The sequence below is a fragment of the Ictidomys tridecemlineatus genome, chromosome 13 (assembly GCF_052094955.1).
Source record: "Ictidomys tridecemlineatus isolate mIctTri1 chromosome 13, mIctTri1.hap1, whole genome shotgun sequence".
Classification (NCBI taxonomy): domain Eukaryota; kingdom Metazoa; phylum Chordata; class Mammalia; order Rodentia; family Sciuridae; genus Ictidomys; species Ictidomys tridecemlineatus.
In genome coordinates, this window is record NC_135489.1 from 34,467,575 (window position 1) to 34,484,614 (window position 17,040).

General features: G+C 33.8%; 1 protein-coding gene across 12 annotated transcripts in view; it reads right to left on the bottom strand.

The window, feature by feature from the left end:
• Kiaa1328 (KIAA1328 ortholog) overlaps positions 1 to 17,040 on the bottom strand; it is a 254,580-nt gene that overhangs the window by 74,150 nt on the left and 163,390 nt on the right. The window lies entirely within an intron of this gene.

The window sequence follows — 17,040 nt, forward strand, 5'->3', positions numbered from 1 at the left end:
TTTCTGTTGTTTTAATTCAGGAAATGCTTTTCAGAATTTCGCTTGATCTTCAATAAGCAAAATAGCTCTTTAAGTCAAGGAATGCATATTTAAATGTAAAATAAGTACTCTTTAACTCTGAAAAGTATTAAGTTACTGGATGGAAAGATAAAAATGTCAGTTTCAATACAAACTAAGAAAGATACGTACAAACAAAAAGTATCAAAGATTGTCTGCTATGCAACTCATTTCCAAAGGGTGGAAACCATGCCCTACTGTACTCTGAGTCACTAGCAAAGCCTTCCACAAGGAGGCACACAGGTATATTTCCTCAACATATATCTGCCAAGGAAACAATTACAATCCACAAAACATTTGTGGATCAGGATAACAGAACTCAGAGTCAGTTGTCATCCCTTCCTGTTTCATGAACCATTTGTAGTCACTCTTAGGTTCACAATCCATATTTCAATTTTGTCAAAGCATGCATTTATGAAGCCTCAAATATCTGGCATAAGATGAGAGAGACACTATGAGGATATGTTTATACTATGCCAAAAAATCTAACAAACCATGAATATAACATAAAATTTTGGAATGAGGGCTAATTCAATCTATAATACCAGATAGTTAAACATTTATTGAAAAAAAGTATATTTTTTTCTTTTTAAGTTGTGCATAGAAAATAGTCTCAGTAAATAATCAAAATAAATTTGTATTTGTATTTAGAATCACAGGCCACTTCAAAAATGATGTTTAATAAACATACTTTTTGAGAAAAGTTAGTATTGTTACTAACCATATATGTTTGACTGATAATTGTTAATTGTACAATTGCTAGTTTTATTGTATAGCTATAATTACATAACAGTTAAAATAAATAATTAAATAACAATTAAACATTATAATTAAATAATTACATAATAATTAAAATTATTATCAGAAATTAAAAGAAAATGTCAAAAACTTCATGGAGGTCAGTTAAGGCTATGTGTGAAATTTCTCTAAGAAAATCAGGCCTAGTAGTGAATCAACACACAACCAGAGTGTTACTGAAGATGTAAATGAGGACCACGCAATGTTTCTGCTACCTAGAAAGCAGTGAATAGTTCTAAAGTATGGTAAAAGAATGTAAAATATATTTTATATAATACTATGGTGTTATTTGTCTTCTTCACTTTCATCCTCTCATGAGTGGACAGTGAAATTCTCCCGGGGTCTATGATATGTGATATCACAATAGTATGAAAGTAGAAGCAGATATAAGATGTTGTCTATTAAGGGAGATATTAAAGAGAAGATTTGCAAAAAATGTAAAGGAATTTGTTTGCAACATATTGTTTCCACAAAAATAAATTATTTATGCTAACATCTAGTGTGTTTATTATTACATTTGAATGAATATTTAATTTTTTAAAAAATTTCTCTTCTGGTAAATATTAATAAATATTACATTAAATAGATACAGTCTACATAAAAGCCCTTTGGGGTCCTCAATATTATTTAAGAGTATAAAGAGGTCCTAAGAATAGAATGCATAAGTATTGCTACTCTACAAAGCATGATGAATGATGAGCCCATTGAAATACTTATCAATATGTCCTTTGAAAAACTGAATGTGGCATCAATGTGGAAGACTCCAGAGATCAAAGGCAGGAAAAAATTTTCATGCTAACATTTATAATTTTTAAAATACATACATAGTAAATTGACTTTTTTAGGGTATAAAGTTTTATGAATTTAACACATTGATTCTTTTAAGATATCACTTAAACACAAAGTAGAAACATCACCCTAAAATACTCCACTGCACCATCCCGAGCACCTACGACCACTATGTTTTCAGCCGTCACAGTTTTGTCTTTTACAAAATGCCATATAAATGGAACCTAACAGGATGCAAGATTTTGAAACTAGGTTACTTCTCTTAGCACAAAGCCTCTGAAATTCATTTAAGTTGTTGCACGTATCAATAGTTCCTTCCTTTGTATTGCTGTGTAGCATTCTTTGTAGATATTTACCATGGTTCCTTTATCCACTGAAGGACATCTGTGTGGATTTCAGGGTTTGGCTATTGCAAATAAAGTTGCTATGAATTAAAGGAAACCTCAAAATTTTAGTCAGAGGGTAAAGTAGGAAGCCTTCCAGCTGTTATGCACTGATAACAACATGTTTAAAATAAGCCCTATTCCTGCATTCTCAACAAAATTTTTGTGACAAAGTTTTAAGATACCACCCAAGGGAGGCTGAGGCAGGAGGATCACTTGAGTCCTGGAGCCAAACCAGCCTGGGCAACATAACAAGACCTTATATCAAAAACAAACAAACAAACAAAACCCCCCAAACTCCTAAATCAGGCTATGGAGTTACATTCAAGGAATATATATTCTCTGTTAAACGAGCAAGAGTTTCATGTTAAACTCACCTATTCAAGATGTATCACAAAAATAAGGCCATTCTATTGAAGACCATTCTGTCTCTACAGAATCAAGTGTTTGGGGGTCTGACTACTGAATAAAACAGCTACTTAGATGTCAAGAGGCTTCACTGTCTCCTTGCATCAAACACAGTCAAAAATCTCTCCCAGGACTATTATTATTACAAGCAAGCTGGTGAAGTGACATTTATAATCAATTAAACTTTTATAAAAAACCTAAAAAATGCATGCCACAGAACCTTTTATGATTTTCATATGGCCAAGATGACCATAAGTACACATACACCATTCCCTATCATTGGGGCCTCACAACTGGCTCAGTTGTTGATTGCAGGCACTTTTGTGTAAATGAATAGCTATTTTGAATTTTGAATTTTTTATTTTTTTGCTAGTGAGTCCTATTCATGGAATCATCATCTACTGAAGGTAAATGAGAATATAACAGAAAACTGGGAGGGAAAAAAAGGAAAAAATAGCCTAGCATTTGAGATCCCTATGGGACCTCTAAGCAGCAATGCTGATAGGCACTTTAAAATGAGCATTTTAAAGGGATCCAAAAAAAACACTTAAAAGGACCATAAATTGGACAAGCTAGCTTTGAGCTTTAAAATTGTGAATTTCTTATCATTTTTATGGGGCACTCCCTGGCACTCAATTGACCTAGAACCTTCCAATAGGAAGAAAGCTCCAGAGTATGAATAAGGATAAAATGAAAGTCTTTAATTACCCTAGGGTGACCAGTTTAAAGGAAATCAATTATGCTACCTTAATGCTAGTAGTTATATATAATTTGCAAACAGATAGTCCTTTATATGTCTTTTTCATAGAATGTTTGTTGCTACTGGCTTCTATACAGTCACCAAATGAACCATCATTTTAAAATTCTGCAATTTGAAATTGGTCTCTATTGAGTTGTGCTCTTTTGCAAAAAGGCTTCTGTGCCTGTGCAGCAAGTGTGATTCATAAAAAAAAAAGAAAAAAATAAACAAAACAACAACCCACAAACAAGAAAACTCCCTTACTTTTAGATGTGACACTGGATTGCTTATTGAAGAAAAGTAAGGAACTAGAGCAGGAGGTTGTTAAATATGAATATATAATAACCACTGAGCCATGAAAAATAAACGGTGACAAACATATTATGTCTACTAGTTCATTCATTTAGAGATGCAAACTCGTCTTGCATTGCTCAAAAGCATTGTAAACACAGAATCGAAAGATAATAATCTAGGTTTCATAATGCTGACTTTACATAACCATCATTGGCACATGCGTGCTCTAGGAGCAAAGGCATTTCTTTTTGAAGGGGTATTGGGGATTAAACCCAGGAGTGCTTAACCACTGAGCCAGAGTTAGGCCCCCAGCCCTTTTTTTATTTTTTGAGACAGTGTCTAAGTTGCTAGGGCCTCACTAAGTTGCTGAGGCTGGTCTTGAACCTGCAATCTTCCTGCCTCAGCCTTCCAAGCTGCTGGGATTACAGGAGCAAGAGCAATTTTGATTCTACTTTGAATCACCAATGGCCTAAAAGAGGCTTGATTTTATTTTTGTGGTGCTGGGGATTGAGTCCAGGGCCTCATGCATGCTAGGCAAGCTCTGTACCACTGAGTAACATCCCTAGCCCACCAGTGGCGCAAAAGATATGAAAAAACTATTGGCTAAAAATACTGACAATAACATGATAGTGAAATGCTTACTGAATGTCAGTTACAGCTAAGTCCTTTTTTTGTTTTGTTTTGCCCATAAGTGGTTATAAAAGCCCTTGTTTAAATGCCTTTATGAAATCAATATATTTTCTAACATATTACTCTGATCTTCCATGTCCAGGAACCTTGTAAAAATGAACTGAGATTAGGCTAATAATCTTGGTGGCAAATCATTTTTAAAATAAGTAGCATATGGAAGGAATTAAAATTTTTAATATAACAATATGATGTTAACGGAAATTAAAACTTTCCTGCCCTGTACTTTTTATTCCCATTTATTTCTGTTTTGAGTTCTTCTGAGGGTTATGTCATATATATAAACCAAAAAGCTATATATTACATATAAACCTCAATTTCTATGAGAGAGAGAGAGAGAGAGAGAGAGAGAGAGAGAGAGAGAGAGAGAGAGAGAGAGAGAGAGAGAGAGAGAATTTTTTAATAATTATTTTTTAGTTTTCGGTGCACACAACATCTTTATTTTATTTTTATGTGGTGCTGAGGATGGAACCCAGTGCCCCGCGCATGCCAGGCAAGGGCGCTACCACTTGAGCCACATACTCAGCCCAAAACCTCAATTTCTTAATTAGTTTTAGAGTCTTTCCATTTCTGTATAGGAAAAGCTTTAGCTCAGACATCTCCTTCCTCTCCTCCTATCTTGTTTTACTAATTAGATCACTGAAAGTCTATTAGTTATTTGGATATCCTTGAATAATATATTTACCCTTTGTTTCATGTTTCACCAACTTTAGAAACAATTTCTTACTTCTGAAGTAGGTAGGAGGAAGCAGTTAGAGCCTCTGTACTTCTTCCTACCTCTCTTGGTAGCCTCAGCCTCTCGACTGCATGTTAATGGTATTCACCATGTTTACTCTCTACTATGCAACCAGAATTATTTTCTGCATTTGTCTACAGATTGGTTTTGAAATAAATATTTTTTGACATATTATTATTACATAAATTTATTTACTATTGGAAATAACTTACTAATGAACTAGATAAGAAGGAGAAGGAAGGAGAGAAATAAGTTAAGGTAATTTAATATAGTTTTTGGCTTGAACAACTATGTACAAATTTCTTTGAAATGGTTGAGAAAAAATGTTCAAGTTTGGATTTTTCCTAATATCTTTTTTTTTTTTTTTGGTCAACATAGTGGTATTTTAGAGGAAAGTGGTAACTGTGTGGTTAATATGTATTCTTAGATCAGAAATTATTTTATAAGTAAGAATCATGTCCAGAATTAACATCTAGTTCATTGGTATATAATAAACAGAATCTCTTTCTCTCTCTTCTCTCTGCCTCTCTCTCAATCCCCCTGCCCCTTTTACTAGCACTTTCACAGTTTTCCATAAATTCTCAAGGTTACCAATATAGGCTGGGCAACCTTATCTATAAATACTTTTACTATTCTAAGATGTATGTAAACTAAGCAGGAAGAACTGAATTTTAGATAAACTCATCTATTTTTTAATTTAGTTTTCTTGTACCAATGATGGTTACACTTATCCTTCTCCAAAGATCATTTACCTTGGGGGAAAAATATGAATTGAGCTGGGCAGGGTGGCACATGCTTGTAATCCCTGCAACTTGGGTGTTTTGAACAGGAAGATAACAAGTTCAAGGCCAGTTTCAGCAACTTACTGAGACCCTGTTTCAAAATAAAAAATAAAAAGGACTAGGGATGTAGCTCAGTGGTAAAGCACCCCTAGGTTCAATTCCAATTACCAGAAGAAAAAAAAACCCCACAAATTGATAAGCATTTCATTCTCTTTGACAAGTTTACATATCACAGGTCCTAAACAAAAAGCTTATTCTTGGTTTGTTCTTAATCCTTTAGACAAATCAAATAATCTATTTTTGTCATCCATGGCATATTTTAAAACCCTAAACTTACTGTGGGATATTGTCAATTTGATAGACTTCTTACTGCTTTATGAAATCCTCTTATACCTACCCTTGGTTATATCTTCCTGTTTTTGTAGCTATGATCTAAAGAATTTTCTCTTAATCCCTCAATAAGTTTATATTTTCAGGGTTAGAATTATACTTTTGATAGCTTCCCAGCTCTCTTTACTCTTCTACTTTTGAGTCTCAGACCAGGAAATTCTGCTTCTCTCTTCTTTGCCTTCTTTAAGTTTTGGCTACACATCTAATTATGACCAGTTTTTCATCTGCCAGAGCTGGGCAGAAAATGATAACTCTACTGGTGGCCTTCATCTACTTTTATGATATAAAGTTCTGAAAACAGCCAATCAAGAATTCTTAAGCACAGAATAAAACATCCAGTTTCTCTCTCTGATTTTACTCAAATGCTTTTCAGTAAAACAAGTGAGACGGTTCTCTCTCTTAAGGCTTACAACTACTCTGTAAAGTTTTTTTGGAGAGACTGGGTAAACTAAGAGTTAGCAAGGTTAAATAATTTTCCCAAGTTCATACAACTAGTAATAGGGTGCAGCCTGGTTTCAACCCAGAGCTATTAAATCATTGTATTGTATTGTATTGTAATGATCCATTCCCAGGATAATGGAATTCCATAATTGTGTGTATTTTCCCAACACATACTACTACTTCAATGCTCTAGCAGATTAGCTTCATAAAAAGGCTGTACAAATTCACCATTCCTAAAATCAGCTGGACTTGAAATGCCATGAGATGTTTTATGTGTTTTCCTGGTCATCTTTCTCTCCTTTACTTTTCATGTTTTCACAGAAGTTACTTCAAATCTTCTCCACTCTTCAGACCTTTGAACTCACCCTCATTAGCCATCTACCTTCCTTGACATACCTACATTCTCAAGCACACCATCTCACCTCCTGATTTGCAGGGAAAATTGAGACTATCACAAGAGAACACCTTCTACCTCATGCTAACAAATCTATAGACTTAAGAATAGAGTTACTTTGGATTAGGCAGAGGGGAATGAATGGAGGGGAGGGGTTATGGGAATAGAAAGGATAGTAGAATGAATCAGACATCATTACCCTATGTACATATATGACTACACAACCTGTAATTTTACATCACATACAACCAGAAGAATGAGAAGTTATATTTCATTTTTGTATGATGTGTCAAAGTACATTCTACTGTCATATATAACTAACTAGAACAAATTAAAAAAAATACTTGTTCTTTCCACAGTCCTCCCTGTTACACCAGGCAAAGTCTTCCTCCTCATGGTTAAAGATAGTTCTGCCACCTGTGATAAAGACTCGAACAGTTCTTATATTGCTGGGATCTCATTTCATTGATAGACTTTCTCCTGTATTTTCAAACTCTGCACTTCTATTCCCTCATTATCATGTATATTTAAATATTTTTGAATTTGTTTTTGGTTTAACAAAAGCCTCCTTCAACTCCACATCTGCATGCAGCTACTGCTCTTGGCCTCTTCTGGCTAGGCCCTTTTATCACTACAATTTCTTCACCTTCCATTCAATTCCCAATCTCTCATCTTCCACTGCTACTGTCTGTTACTAAGTCCCACAGGCACATTTTCATCCTTATCACATTTGTTCTTTCATGTGATATGATGATATCATTCCCTTCCTAAAATAATTTTTCCCTCTTGACTTTTATGACATCATTTTCTCTTGGTTTTCTAGTTTCTTTCACTGCTTGTCTCAGTCTCTATAGCAGGCCCCTCCTCCTCTACCTATTCTAAAAATACTGCTTTTATTTGGGGTTCTTTTTTAGCTGCATATTATACCATTTAAATTTTCAAAAAATATTAAATGCTGTATTTGTTGACTGGATTTGGCCAGAGGCCTCAGTTTCACCCTTCAGCAATAATCTCTTTTGGACATTATTCAAAGTTCCTTGGTTTCAATGGCCAGTCATATGCTTTACACAAGATATACACACACACACTCTCTCTCTCTCTCTCTGTCTCTCTCTCTCTCTGTTTCTCTCTCTCTCTTTCTCTCTGGAAACATCTCAAATTCACTGATTCATCAAAATAACAAATATAAGGCCCATTTTCCGTCAAGAAACTTAGTTCAGTAAAAGTGTTTCATTTTAAGTTTGACAAGCTGAACATGTAAGTCTGTTCATGTTTCGATCAAACACAATTCCCAGATATTTCTCATGTCAAACAGGACATTTTCTTCTAGTCTGTTACATCGCATCTATTATACTAAGCAAAAAGGTTGTAGTTTTATTCCATTAGCTCCTCTGTGTTCACTTTAAACACCAAGAACTGTCTCTTGAGTAGGACAGCCAGTTCTTGGTGTTCTTCTTAAAGTCATCTACCTAGATCTAAGAACCATTTTTCTAGTGTCTCAGTACATTATTCTACATTGTAAATCTATGTTTGTGACCAACGGTCATTATCTTGATACTTATATGAATAATTAGATTTTAAAAGTCTCAACAGATTCTTAACAATATTTTATATAGACAGAGGCCATACCATGATGGTACCCGTTTTTTTATGAATTATGGCAGCTCTACATAGGGTCACCTCCAAATGGATATAAAATAATTACTAACCTGATGAACTCTCTTCTTATAGAAGATGTTAGATTTCCTCAATTTTACTAAAACTTAAAAAAAAAGTTTTACTGTTTTTGTTTATTTCATATGGTTGGATATTTACAATAGTTTATCCTCTTTCTATTCCTCCTATTTTAAAACTCTTTATTTAGTTTATACAATGATAAAATGACAGGGCTGGACTATACCTCTAAAGACCCTTTAAACTCTAAAACTTCAAAATTCATCTTTGCACTTTTGGCTTTTATTTTGGTCATCACGATCCTTTAAAAAGCACAATCTCTTTAGTATTAGCATGATAGAACAGAGCTTGCTTTTCTTCTCTTTAAGCTGCCATCTTTTCCACTTGTCACTTTCTGTACAGTGCTTTTTCCCACCTGAGAGCTAGAAATTTCTAAAATCTAACACACTCGCTCAGAGTCTTATACTTAAAGTTTCCTTTTATATTAAGTTTCTTCACTCTTTCTAGAAACTCTCCAAACTTTCTGATAAGGTGACACTTAAAAAGGCATCATTTTTTTTCCCATTTTCCCTCAAAGACAACTGCTTACACATAAAGCAGTTATATGATTCAGACGCAAAGTGCGCAACCTCTGTAGCTCATCACAGTAAAGTTCCTCAAGAACGTCATTCTCAGGCAGAACAGGAACCTTTCCAGTCTCCTTGAGGCTCTAGGGCTTGCTCTCTGAATGAACTACCAGAACTTTTCTTTCTTGAGTAAAACTATTCCTTTACCATCTGGCTCTTCTACAGTTTCCTTTACTGAGAAAGCATCAAAAACTAAGTTATCTCTTTACCAAATCACAAGGAATCAGAAATAATTACTCATTTTTGTTGTTATAAGGTCAAAGTGCTACTTTCCTAATTCCATCTCAGCTAATGTAACTTTGCATCATTTACAAGGAAAAGAATAAATAAAGAAATAATAATAACAACAAAACCCCAATGACATTACTGTTCTCATACTAACCCACATATATTTTTGCACATAGCCAACATTATTTTATACACATATGATATGGACTGAATTGTGTCCCCTTTTCAATTCATATGTTGAAGCCCTAATCCTTAATATGATGGTATTTGAAATAAGGGCCCTTGGAAGGCCATTTTGTTTAGATGAGCTCCTGGGGCTGGAGGTTGTGATGGATTTAGTGCCTTCTAGAAAGAGACACCAGAGAGTGCTCTTGTTCTCACCAGAGAGTACTCTTGTTCTCTCTCCTGTGCATGCTCTCTTTTTTCCTACCTAAAGGACACAGCAAAAAGGTAGACATCTTCAAAGCCAGAAAGGGAGCCCTAACAGGAGCCCAATCAAGTTGGCACTTTGATCTAGGATTTCTAGCCTTCAAAACTGTGAATCTGTATCCATATGATGGAATCTGGATCCAGAAAGTTCCTACATACTAATACTTGCACAAATAAAATAATGTACTTGCTTATTGTTTTGTGTTTGTATGTTTATTCTGTTTTCAGTTGTATAGAATCCAAAAATGAAAATTTTAACTATTTCCAAGCAATGAGAAAAGCAAATTGAAAATAGTGGTAATCAAAATAAAATATTTTATGACATCTAAAAAGTTTATATATCCCTTCAGACTGAACTCTTAAGACTTCTGAAAATAAGAATAAACTGACTTAATAATCATTATTCTTGGCCTCATTTCCTCTACTCATTTATTGGCACGTGTCTTACATGCCTGTAATCCCAGCAATTTGGGAGGCTGAGGCAGGAGGATTGCAAGTCTGAGGCCAGGCTGGGTAACTTAGGGAGACCCTAACTCAAAATAAAAATAAAAAGGAATGGAGATGTAGGTAAGTAGTAAAGTGCCCCTGGGTTTAATACCTAGTCTTAGGTGCCAACGCTTCAGGCTTCATTCCATTTTTGCCTCAGTCCTCACTCCCTCCTCTTAGTGCAGAATAAGTAAAGTGCAAATATGTCAAATGTATAAACAAAACACAATATGTATACAGATTCCTTATTTTACAGAAAAAAATCCTCATCTGGAACATATTTTATAACTAGATAAGAATATGTAGAAATAGACCTTTGGATTTTACCAACTATTGCAGGCTTCAGGCTAGTCTCCACTTAATGGAACCTGAAAAAAGAGCGCTAAGATATAAGTGATTATTTTTACACAGCTGACCCCTTCAAGCCTACTTTTCTATAAAGCTCCTAGGAGATAATGTTCACTCTGCTCCATATTGGAACATGAACCTGTAAGTTTCAGATTGGAGTAGAAGAACAGGCAGTTATTGTCTGAAAGGAAATCAAACTGTTCTTATTCCAAATAAATCTGGGGATGAAGTTATCAAAGCAAGCAAACTCAAGTGGCAATGAAACTTTCAATTCCCCAATCACACTAATATTATTGGCTAGGAAGAAAACTACTTTCAAAAAGATTTGTGTAAGTAGGTTAGAGTACAGCCTGAGAACCATCACCATTCCCTCTATTTGTGGGCATCAGATAAATTGTAAATATTTACACAATTTATTATCTAGCTCCTTGTATTTAACCAGTGCTACTAACAATGTTTTTCAGGAAATATCTCTAATTTCTATTGATGATTCTCTTTACATGCTATTCCCATACACTTATGAATTGAACCTTGGGAAAAGCCTATATAGTAAGATAATCTAACGTTCTGAAAAAAATCTATGAATCATTATTTTAGAAAATACTTATCCTACAAATTAATAATGCACTGTTGGCAAACTGATTAAAATTATCTAGATCCAAGAATATGTGGAAATATACTTGAAGAAGTAAATTCTAAGATATGCTGTGCCAAATACAAGAGGGCAGTAGGTTCTCCTTGCCTGCTTAAGTGCCATCAATTTGCAAATTAACAAATTATGTATAGGTAACAGCTTGGTGGAGCCCTAAGTAGCCTACATTTCTATTTGTTGGGTATGCTTTTAAAGCCAGTGTTTGTGACAAGGTCAAGAAGTGAGGGGCTCTGGAATGGAGTATAAGAATGAACTTTTGCTCCTGAAGGCTATTCAAAGCCAGCCTAAGGCATGGAAGGAATCAGAGTGGTAATGTGAAGACCATCTTCCTTACTACTTACAATAAGAAGTGCAAAAGTTGGTTTAATAAATTGTATATTTATCATCAATTTATCTTGTTTATTTTGTTGGTTACATAACAATTTTATGCAACAAGATACAGGTCTCACAAATAGGATTTGAACAGTACTTGCTCCTACTTGTTTTAACATTGTTACCTGTTATGGATTCAGAAAGGATTGTAACCAGACGTGTTGGAAAATTCAGTTAAAAAAAAGCCATTCCCAAATATTGTAAGAAGGCAGCGGGGTAGGGCAATCCTGAGAAAAAAGGGGAAAAGCTGATGCAGTATGAAAGCCAGCAAAGCTTTGTACCATTTTTGTTTGTTCGTTTTTAGTAATATTTATTTTGAATTTGGAATAATAGTATAAATAGAACAATTTTTAAGTTTTAGTGAGACACAATTTATATATCATAAAATTCACCCAGATAAAGTGATCATTAGTAAGCTGAATTGTACAAATATCACCATTATCTAATTTTGTATTATTTTTTATACTCCTAGAAGAAACCTCATTCCCACATGTAGTTTATTCTCCATTTCAACTCTCAATTCTAAGGCAATCAATAACATACTTACTTTATCTATATATTTTTTGGACAATTTATAAAAATGGAAATCAAAATTACCATGTTGTCAAGATTCATCCATGTTGTAGCACACAGTGTTTATTTTATTGCTAAATATTCCATTATATGGATATATGATTTTATTTATTCACCCATTATTGGATATTGGGGTGTTTCCACATTTTAGCTGAATATTATTTATAAATATAAATATAAATTGGGGTGTTTACTTTTAACTGGATATTATTTACACATAATGCTACATGAACATTCACATAAGTCTTTGCGTGTGTGTGTGTATGTGTGTGTGTATATATATATATATATATATATATATAAATATATATATATATATTAGGAGTGGATAAACACAGAATAAAGAATTTAAAACTGAAATGTGGCCTTGACAAAAGTACTGAAAAAGAAACAGCTTTTTACATTACAACTCAAAAGAATTTGAGAGACAATAGGAAAATCCTAAACCTACTCTCCCCAGCATCTGATGACATCATTCTACTCTCAACTTCTGTGAGTCAACTTATCTGTATTTCACATATGAATTCAATATACTCATGCATAAAAACAGACACACAGACCAATGGAAAAGAATTGAGTGCCCAGATATAACCCCACACATCCAAAGTCAACTGATTTTTTTTATTTGTTGTTTTTAGATTTACATGACAGTAGGGTTTATTTTGACATATACATATATAAGGCACAACCCATTACAATTATGATCCCATTCTTGGGGTGGAATATGATGAACATGTTTGTGTATTCATATATGAGCATAGGAAGGTTATGTCCAATTCATTCTACTATATTTCCTGTTTCCATCTCCAGCTCTTCCCTTCATTCCCCTTTGTCTAGTCCAATGAACTTCTATACTTTTCCTCCACACTCTCCCTTGCTATGGGTTAGCATCCACATATCAGAGAGAATATTCAACCTTTGGTTTATTGGGGATGATTTATTTCACTTAGCATGATATACTCCAGTTCCATCCATTATGGAAAATGCCATAATTTCATTATTCTTTATAGCTGAGTAATATTCCATTGTGTATATATACTACAATTTCTTTATTCCTTCATCTGTTGAAGGGCTCCTAGGTTGGTTCCATAGGTTGGCTATTGTGAATTGAGCTACTATAAACATTGATGTGGCTGTGTCACTGTAGTATGCTGATTTTAAGTCCTTTGGGTATATACCGAGGAGTGGGATAACTGGGTCAAAATGGTGGTCCCATTTTAAGTTTTCTGAAGAATCTCCATACTTCTTTTAAAGAGTTGTTGCACCAATTTGCAGTCCTACCAGCAATGTATGAGTAAACTTTTTCTCCCATATCCTTGCTAACATTTATTGTTATTTGTATTCTCGATAATTGCCATTCTGACTGGAGTAAGATGAAATCTCAGTGTAGTTTTAATTTGCATTTCTCTAATTGCTAGAGATGTTGAACATTTTTTTCATATATTTTTTGACCATTTGTATTTCTTCTTCTGTGAAGTGCCTATTCAGTTCCTTTGCCCCATTTATTGGTTGGGTTATTTGGTTTTTTTAGTGTTAATTTTTTTCAGTTCTTGTAAATTCTAGAGATTAATGCTCTATCTGAGGTGCAGGTGGTAAAGATTTTCTTCCTTTCTGTAGGCTCTCTCTTAATGTTCTTGTTTGTTTCCCTTGCTGTGAAGAAGCTATTTAGTTTAATGCCATCCCATTTATTAATTCTTGATTTTGCTTCTTGTGCTTTAGGAGTCTTTATTTAGGAAGTCTGTTCCTAAGCTGATATAATGGAGAGTTGGGCCTACTTTTTCTTCTAGCATGTGCAGGGTCTCTAAGGTCCTTGATCCACTTTGAGTTTTGTGCAGGGTGAGATACAGGGATTCAATTTCATTCTGCTATATATGGTTTTCCAGTTTTCCCAGCACCATTTGGTGAACAGTCTATCTTTTCTCCAATGTATGTTTATGGTGCCTTTGTCTAGTATGAGATAACTGTAATTATGTGTGTATGTCTCTGTGTCTTCTATTCTGCTCCATTGGTCTTCAATTCTATTTTTGTGCCATTACTATGCCTTTTTTGTTAGTACAGCTCTGTAGTACAATTTATGATGCCTCCTGCTTCTCTTTTTTTTTTTTTATTGTTGGTCGTTCAAAACATTATATAGTTACCAGGCTGCTTCTCTTTTCTTGCTCCTCACCTTTGGCTATTCTGGGTCTCTTATTTTTCCAAATGAATTTCATGACTGCCTTTTCTATTTCTATGAAGAACATCATTGGAATTTTTATGTGAATTGTGTTAAATCTGTAATAGTGCCTTTGGTATGGCCATTTTGACAATATTAATTCTTCCTGTCTCAGAACATGGGAGGTCTTTCCATTTTCTAAGGTCTTCTTCAATTTCTTTCTTTAGAGTTCTGTAGTTTTCATTGTAGAGGTCCTTTACCTCTTTTGTTACATGAATTCCCAAGTATTTTATTTTATTTTTTTTGAGGTTATTGTGAATGAAATAGTTGTTTTCTCTTTCAGCTTATTTGTCATTAGTGTATAGGAACACAATTGATTTATGTGTGTTAATTTTATATCGTGCTACTTTGTTGAATTCATTTATGAGTTCAAGAAACTTTTTGGTGGAGTTTTTTGGGAATTTTTATAGAATCACGTCATGGACAAAGTCAACTGATTTTTAACAAAGATGCTAAGAACACACATTGGAGAAATCATAGTCTTTTCAATAAATGGTGCTACTAAAATTAGGTTTCGTTATAGAGAAAAATGAAATGAGACCCCTACCGCTTACCAATTACAAAAATCAACTCAAAGCCAGGCATGGTGGCACATCCCTATTATCCCAGCAACTTGGGAGTCTGATGTAGGAAGATCTTAGCAAGACTTAGCAACACTCCAAGCAACTTAACTTTATCCTGTCTCAATAAAATAAAATAAAGTAAAAATAAATAAGGAACTGGGGATGTTGCTCAGTTGTTATGCACCCTGGGAACAATCCCAAATACAATATATAAAAAAAAAAAGAAAAGAAAAGAAAGAAAGAAAAAGAATCCCAACTCAAAATGAATTAAAGACTTATAAATATAAGACCTGAAACAAAGAAAATATAAATATAAGAAAGACTTATAAATATAAGACCTGAAACAAAGAAACTATTAGAAGACAACATTTTAGGATATTGTAAAGGGCAAGGTACTTTAGATAAGACTCAAAAAGCATAGGCAATCAAATCGAAAATAGACAAATGGGATTACATCAAACTAAAAAAGCTTCTGCCCAGAAAAAGGAACACTGATTAGAGTGAAGAGACACCACAGAAAGTGGAGAAAATATCTACAAACTATACATATGACAAGGAGTCCAGAATATATAAGAAACTTTAAAAACTCAACAGCAAATAAATAAATAAAAATTTGTAATAGATCTAAACAGACATACCTCAAAAGAAGACTTACAAATGGCCAAAAGGTATATGAAAACAACAAAACACTTCAACATCCTTTTTCTTTGTAAACTTTTCCATACTGTCACTCTATTTACTCTTTCAGATTCCCACATGCAGCCTAATTTACTAATGTAATCTTTGGTTTCATTTTCTCTACTCAGACTCTTTCCCTCTCTTTCCATTGAAAACACACACACACACACACACACACACACACACACACACACCCCTACCTCTAATTTGTGTGTTTCAGATAAGAAGGTTAGGTTCTTATCCATGGCCTATCAAAATTCTATCTTGTCTTCTCTGAGTTATCTTATTAAGTAACTCTTATAGAAATCTTTTCTTTCTGTTTCTTTCCTAGCCCTTACATTCTGAATAAATAATAAATATTGGTATATTTGCCTAATTCTACAACTAGAGTACTAATGGCTTCCTTATCTCTTGGGAAGGACTTAGCAAGGTTTACTTATTTAAATTAGTAGAGGTTTAATAAGATTTTCTTTTGACTTGCTGAATATTATATGAAAGTACAAAAATGGTCTGATTTTTTAGGAGTCTGCAGAATTACAAAACTGTTAATTCATGAAGGTCATCTTTGCATAGTCAATAAACAAACATCAAACAAACTCACTAAAAACAAACCAAAGGACCTATAAACAGTCAGAGTTGTTGTGAGTTTGTAAGTCATTACCATCTTTCACGCGATAATTACCTTCCAATGGTTTGGCTCAGCTGTGCCCTACTATTTGCTCTTATTTGTCATTAAGTCCTCACACATTATTTATTTTCATGTTATAGCATTTATGCAGGAAGGCAGCGATGTAAGCTCCCTTGCCTGTGATTCTTCCAACAGATAATAGAAAATAAATTGCAATTAGATTTTGGTAATTGTATATAATTAACTCAAAATGAGCTGTTAATTATAAAAAAATATGTTTTTCACTTTCTCATTATCTCATTTATTTTAGTTCCAAATTCTTAATGCTTCACTTGAGTAAGTTTAATATTTTAAACATACAGAGTATTTTTAATACTAGCATAATTTAAATTTCCAAATAAACAAAATCTAGTTTAAAATTAAATTTTATCTAGGGAGTTCTATTAAAGTCAAAGAGCTTGCAAGGTAGAGAAGAGGTCATTCTCATAACAATTCTTGATTATATGTTCTACAATCAGCAGGCATTCTAGCTTGAATATTCTATGAAGGCTGCTGGAGGCGGTACAGTATTCTCCCCTGACTTCTCCCCGACCTTTTCCTGGGGTACGTGGAGACAACATCATTGCCTTAATCAACTGAATCAAGAAAATGCTGAATTTATTGTCTTTATCTC